Raw genomic sequence first — 7,007 nt, 5'->3', positions numbered from 1 at the left:
TATAGATCACACAGAGTCGGCGGCGTAATGTAGCCGTTAATGTATAACATTAGCAGCAGACATTCAGAAAAAGCATGCAAATATACACAGTATAAACGTATATAAACGTATCTAAGTGTAAGGAAACACTCCTAATGTTTGTCCATTATACGGAGGGGGAAACGCTGTAATGATAAAAACTACTGAATGATTGAAAATACTGCAATCATAAAAATATTGCAATGATAAAAGTACTGTAATGGTAAGAGTACTGAAATGATAGAAAAGTACTGCATGATAGAAAATACTGCAATGGTAAAAGTACTGTAATAGTAAAAGTACTGCAACGATAGAAAAATACTGCAATGATGAAAGTACTGCAATGAAGTACTGCAATGGTAAAAGTACTGTAATAGTAAAAGTACCGCAATGATAGAAAAATACTGCAATGATAAAAGTACTGCAATGATAAAAGTACTGTAATAGTGAACATCCTGCAGTGGTAGAAATACTACAGTGATAGAAGTATTGTAATAAGAATACTGTAATGGTAAACAAAATACATCATTGGTCAATATTTAAGTACACCCTTGGCTGAAAGTACAGTAGTAGTTAATATTGCATCCTAGGACTGCACAATTGCACTAATGCCCTCCCGTTTGTAGGCCTGACCCAATGTTCTTGTTAAAAAGTCTGACAGCAGTTGGCAGGAAGGAGCGGCGAAATCTCTCTTTGGTACAGCGAGGGTGTAAAAGTCTGTCACTGAAGGAGCTGTAAAGTGTTCTCAGAGTGTCATTGAATGGGTGGGCTGGTTTGTCCAGCATTGATGACAGTTTTGCCGTCATCCTTCTGCCCCCCACTGAGTCCACAGAGTCCAGGGAGCAGCCCAGGACAGAGCTGGCCCTCCTCACCAGTTTGTCCAGTCTCTTTTTGTCTCGGCCCGAGATGCCTCCTGCCCAGGAGACCACTCCATAGAAGATGACTGATGAAACCACCGAGTCATAGAAGTTCCTGAGGAGTGTTCCCCGAACGCCAAAGGACCTCAGCCGCCTGAGTAGGAAGAGTCTGCTCTGACCCTTCCTATAGAGAGCGTCTGTGTTGTCGCTCCAGTCCAGTTTATTGTTCAGATGAACACCCAGGTACTTGTAAGTTGAGACCCTCTCAACGTCTGTTCCCTGGATATTCACTGGTGCAGGTGGAGAGTGCCGACGCTTGCGGAAATCCACCACCAGCTCTTTGGATTTCCCAGCGTTGATTTGGAGGCGGTTCTGCTGACACCAGTCCACGAACCCCTGCGTAACCCCTCTGTACTCCCGATCGTCATCGTCAGTGATGAGGCCGACAATCGCAGAGTCATCAGAGAACTTCTGCAGGTGACAGGTTGTGGAATTGTATTTGTAGTCCGAGGTGTAGAGGGTGAACAGGAAGGGAGCCAGCACAGTTCCCTGCGGCGCTCCCGTGCTGCAGAGGAGCACGTCAGACACACAGTCCTGTGTTCTCACGTACTGTGGCCGGTTTGTGAGGTAGTTGTGAATCCATGTGATGAGGTGGTGGGCCACTCCCGCCTGCTCCAGCTTGTCTCCCAATAAGGCGGGCTGGATGGTGTTGAAAGCACTTGAGAAATCAAAGAACATGATCCTCACCGTGCCCCCCGCCTTCTCCAGGTGGAAGAGTGAAGTGTGGAGCAGGTAGATGATGGCATCATCCACACTGATGCCAGGCTGGTATGCAAATTGGAGTGGGTCCATTGAGGAGCTGACCAGGGGGCGCAGATGGACGAGGACCAGTCTCTCCAGGGTCTTCATCAGATGAGACGTCAGCGCCACTGGTCTGAAGTTGTTGAGCTCCTTCGGATGGGGTGTCTTTGGAACCGGAACCAGGCAGGATGTTTTCCACAGCTGGGGGACTCTGCCCAGCTTCAAGCTCAGGTTGAACATGTGCTGGACGATTCCACACAGCTGGTCTGCGCAGGATTTGAGGAGCTGGGAGCTGGTCCCATCTGGGCCTGCCGCCTTCCTCGCCTTCATCTTCCTCAGCTGGTTCTTCACCTGAGATGTTGTGAGGAACAAGGCTGAGCAGGAGGAAGTGGTGGTTGTCTGATGAGGCTGGGAACTGGAGCCTGTGGAGAGAGAGAGGGGCGAGAGAGGGGGAGAGAGGGTCTTGTTCGCAGTGGCAGGAGGGGTGGGTGGGGGCTGCATCAGGGAAGCCTGAGCGGGGTCAGACATTTGATCAAACCTATTGAAAAATAGGTTCAACTCATTTGCCCACTGAAGCCCCCCCCCCTTCTGGGTCTTACCTGCTTGTCCGTGGCCTGAGATGGTCTTCAGGCCCCTCCAGACATCCCTGGCATTGTTCCGCTGCAGTTGTTCTTCCATCCGCATCCTGTAGGACAGCCGTCCTTACCTCCCGGATCTTCGTGTATGGTGTGTGTGTGTGTGCACGTGTGAGGACAGGGGCAAGAAGTCCATGTGTTTTTACGTTTCAGTGTCCAGTTTGAGTTCGTCATTCTCAACATTAATCAGGTTGTAATGGTACATTTGGGCAACAAACCTACGATTAACCATCGTCTTTGTCATAAAAATAATGCAACATGAACAGACTACACATAACAAAATGAAAACTATAATTATCCCTATATATTGTTTTTTAAATTCTTCATAGTGGTCATAACATCAATAATTGTTTCATTTTTATTAAAAATTTAAATGCAGTAATGTACTCCAATCAAGGCTGATATTCCTTTATGTACGTCATTAATTTCCAAACAATATCTAATCTTTTTGTTCTGTGGCTTCAACATATTTATCATCTCATCAATATTAGCACCACAGAGTACTGAGTTTCGAGATCCTCACAATAGTCGTTCTCAAAATGATATTTTATTTTTATCAATTTAGCTTTGTTAAGGTAAGATATTTTATTGACAATCTAACATTAATATGCAAAGAACATGTACATTAGTACGAAATGTAAAAGAAAATTGTGGTGGGGGGGTGTGAATTGTTTTCTTCTTGGTAGGGGGGGCATGACAGGAAATAATTGAGAACCACTGGTCTCGTCACACACCAGCTCGGGTTCATTCCCTACCAGAGAAATGACATTCCATGTCCCCAGAGCTAGGCGCTTTATGTTGCCGGGGATTGGAATGCCTTTGACTGCCTCCTAGCTCAAAGGAAACCCAAATTCTTTGGTCCCGCCCACTGGTAGTGAGCCGAAGCCCTTGTATTAAATAATAAATAAATACATAAAATAAAAAAATTAATAAATTTAAAAAACGGACCGATCCACTGCTTGGGTTAGTTTGACCCACCTTGAGATCCGTTCCCACTCAGTGACAGTGTCTACAAGCCACTGCCACCAGGCCAGTGAACCCAACGTCCAGGCAGTGACAAAAAACGTGATCAAATTACATTGCTCATCATAAGGTGTTTGTGAGACGCTCTTTGTATGTTTCCTCAATTAAGACCTGTTTTCCATTGGTGTATTTGAAAAAAGTGGTGAACCTGTTAAATTCACTACAAAACGTTAAGAAGATGAAAGTAATGTTTGAAGGAATATTATTTTTCTATCGACGTGCCGGCGGGCGGGCACAGATAGAGAGTGATAAAGCAGCACCACCCGCGCGGGGCGTGCTGACGAAAAGGCAAGCGCTCCTCCTCTCATCGCGTCCTTATTAAGACAGAAAAAAGACGCTGTTGAATTTGACCTATTCGCAGTTCGAGCAGGTGCTTAACGCTGGAGAATATCACCACTTCGAAGTTCGAACTGCTGTTGAAACGGAGAGGTAAGTGTTTTTCGTTGGGTTTTTTTCAAAACATGCGTCGAGTGCATTTGTTCATAGTTAGAGATAGTTGTGTGGAAAACACTATACAAAGTAGCACCATGGATGTGGGCCTACAACACTGGCCTAGCAAACATGTGCTCCTACATCGACATAATTGACGAGCTCCAGTTAAGCATTGAATAATTATAAAACGTCATGGTGCTTTTACTCATTTAAAGAACTAAACCGACGCGTATTGTCATCCGGTGGTCAGGTTTGCATTGAATGTGAGCACGAGGGACGCTAGCTTGTTGCGTTAGCTTTGCGGAGCTAACAGCTTGCACTTTTGTTATAGAACCACAGAATGCAAGTACCATGATAATTTCTGTCATTAATTTTTGTGTAAGACACGATGTTCACTGGTTAATTACATGATTCTTAAAGCAAAGGTTACTGTGAATGCAATTTTGGTAAGATTTTTGTAGTCGCACTGCATAAATCTGTCTGTGTCTGTTGTTTAAACTTCAATATAAACTATTATGGTTGAAATCGTTAATTGGGATGGAGGAATTGATATTTTTTTAATTTATAATTTATTTTTCTTACACTGATATTGTTAAAACTCCATTTAGCCCATAGTATTAATAATTCTCAACACAATACTGTCTTTTTTCTTTATAGAATAAACAATGCCTTCCCTGAGATGCAGGAAGTCCCCAAAGCAGGATACTATTGAACATGCAGTCAAGGGTCTGGTCAAGACTGCAGAGTTAGAAGCGAAGTATATAAACTAATTTAAAGGTATGATGTTAACGCTTTTGCTAAGATATATTATTGTTTTCTGATAACCAAGCTGACATCGTTTTTTAAGTGGTTATTTTACATTAAGAGTGTCTTGACCTTTTCTTTTGCCACTTTTGTCAGTTTCAAGTTATTTCAGTGAGTGTGAAACCTGATGGTAGGAGTTCTATCTAAATTAAGGCTGTACTTGATGACGCCCTCCGGCATTTTTATACCACAATAGACCGGTGAACAAGTCCGATATTGATAGTCTAGTGTAAAGCACGTAATACGTCACAGAGATCACGTGACGCGATCCAATATGACTGTGTACAGTGTATGTCATTGTTTTGAAACTAAATAATCTTAAAGTTTTTTTTTTACGTAACCAGGTGCAATTGACATTTGTACTTTCAGTCCTAATACATACTGGCTAATGCAATGCTGGAAAATGAATTTTGGCTGGTCTGTTCCTTTAAAATCATAAAGAAGGGCTCTGCTCTATCCCTCACAAGAAGCAATGTTTCAAACCACCCTACATTAGGATAGTGGCCCAAATGAATATGATGACTCCTTATTTGTGTGCTTAAAAATATGACGAAGCTAACTTGATTTCCCTGTTAACTAGGTCGAGGAGTATTTACCAAGGCCCCTTTCAGGAAAGACGACTTTATTCTTTATTATGGAGTACAGAGGAAAATTGATAGATTCTGATGAATCTCAACGCAGGAAGATGGATGGAAGAGGCACTGTCTTTTTGTTTGACTTCCGCCGGCAAGAAAAAACTTGGAGGTGAGGCAAAGATTGAGATGTTATCTTATTTTTGTTTTTATTTAAAAAAATAAACACATACTCATCCCATAAGTGTTAGGGGAAAAATCATTCTCTAAGCAAAAATGTATAATTACTTTTATTCATGCGTTGAATCTGTACAAATGAAAATATAGATCATGAAGTCTCAAAGACAAGCTGTTAATAGGGTCTGATTCCAATAGAAATTTCTTGTATGATTTGATTTAGATTTAAAAATTGTGGATTTCCTATTTTTATGTTTTGTGTACACAAGATTGTCTCAAAGATTAATTTCTGACATTGATTGAATAATTGTTTTTTTTTTTTTTAATCTATTTTAAGTGTTGATGCAGCTCAAGAAGATGGCAGTCTGGGAAGACTGGTTAATGATGACCACATGCACCCCAACTGTAAAATGAAGAAGATGACAACAGAGGACAGACCACACCTCTGTCTGTTTGCGCTCCGAGACATTGATGTTGGCGAAGAAATAACTTAAGACTATGGACCAGCTGGCCTTGGAGAACACAGGTTTGTAAGATGCATCTTTAAGTACAATAACAGAGCCCACTTGTGGTGTTCTGGTGATGTAGTTTCCAATTAGTTTGGCAATCTAATAAATGTATGTGAAGTTTCTATGGAAGTTGAACATGATGACTGACTGGGGGAGTTCTCCATTGTCCACTATCTGTAATTCAAATTTGTGGGTCTGAGTCAAAGTTTGGCTCTGCAGGAACAACGAACTGGTCAGGGAGTGACAGTATTACAAAGTTCTGCGTTACTCCTTTCTGGGCGGTGGCCCTGTTAGGCCATCATATGCCATATTGCAAATATCCCCATTGTGGGACTAATTAAGGACATCTTTATGTTGTGGTTTCCCTACCAGAACCAGCACCAACCCTGTATATTCATGATATAAAACACTGTTTCAATTTGATATTTAGCCTTTCTATACTGTAAAAATAGAAGACCCCAGGCTTTCCTGCGCTCCCTTGCCCAATTGGTGGTGTTCAGGAGACAACCTGGGACTGAAATATCAGTCACAACCAGTGTTGTTTTCGTCACTGATGACTATGACGAAAATACTTCGTTAACGCCCCTTTTTTAATGACGATGACAAGCTATACGAGGTTCTTTTATGACGAAAACATGACGTGATGTACATGAATTTTTTTCGTTGACTAGACAAAATTGTTAGCATGTGGTTCATAAATTATTTTATGTTGCTTTTAGTGAAATAAAGCCACAACAGTTGCCCAACAAAATGTTTTGCTTCTCTGCTTATTTTGGAGTAGTGAGTATTGATTCCACTGTTGCCACTTTTTTCTGTTTGTAATGAAGAATCCTTAGTAGTCCATCCAAAAGTCTTTGTTATTGGGTGGAAACCTTGAATGCCTTGTTTTAACTCAAATGGACTTAAACCCATCCATCCATCCATCCATCCGTTATCTGTACCGCTTCTCCTCACTAGGGTCGCGGGGGGTGTTGGAGCCTATCCCAGCTGTCTTCGGCAGTAGGCGAGGTACACCCTGAATTGGTGTCCAGCCAATCGCAGGACATGCATAGACGAACAACCATCCACGCTCACACTCATGCCTCGGGGCAATTAGAGTGTCCAAGCAACTTGCCATGCATGTTTTAAGAATATGGGAGGAAACCGGATTACCCAGAGGAAACCCACGCAGGAAGGCCG

The 7,007-nt window shown here is 42.4% G+C and overlaps 1 long non-coding RNA gene across 1 annotated transcript; it reads left to right on the top strand.

Moving 5' to 3' along the window:
* The first annotated feature begins 3,637 nt into the window (after positions 1 to 3,637).
* Positions 3,638 to 5,292, top strand: LOC148315764 (uncharacterized). The gene is made up of 3 exons (XR_015840605.1): positions 3,638 to 3,763; positions 4,424 to 4,543; positions 5,151 to 5,292. It is a non-coding gene; the product is annotated as an uncharacterized LOC148315764 (long non-coding RNA).
* The last annotated feature ends 1,715 nt before the right edge of the window (positions 5,293 to 7,007 follow it).

The sequence above is a fragment of the Idiotropiscis lumnitzeri genome, unplaced genomic scaffold (genome assembly GCF_059441095.1).
Source record: "Idiotropiscis lumnitzeri isolate Australia: NSW breed Sydney's pygmy pipehorse unplaced genomic scaffold, RoL_Ilum_1.0 HiC_scaffold_41, whole genome shotgun sequence".
Lineage (NCBI taxonomy): Eukaryota > Metazoa > Chordata > Actinopteri > Syngnathiformes > Syngnathidae > Idiotropiscis > Idiotropiscis lumnitzeri.
This window is presented reverse-complemented; position numbering and strand designations above follow the sequence as displayed.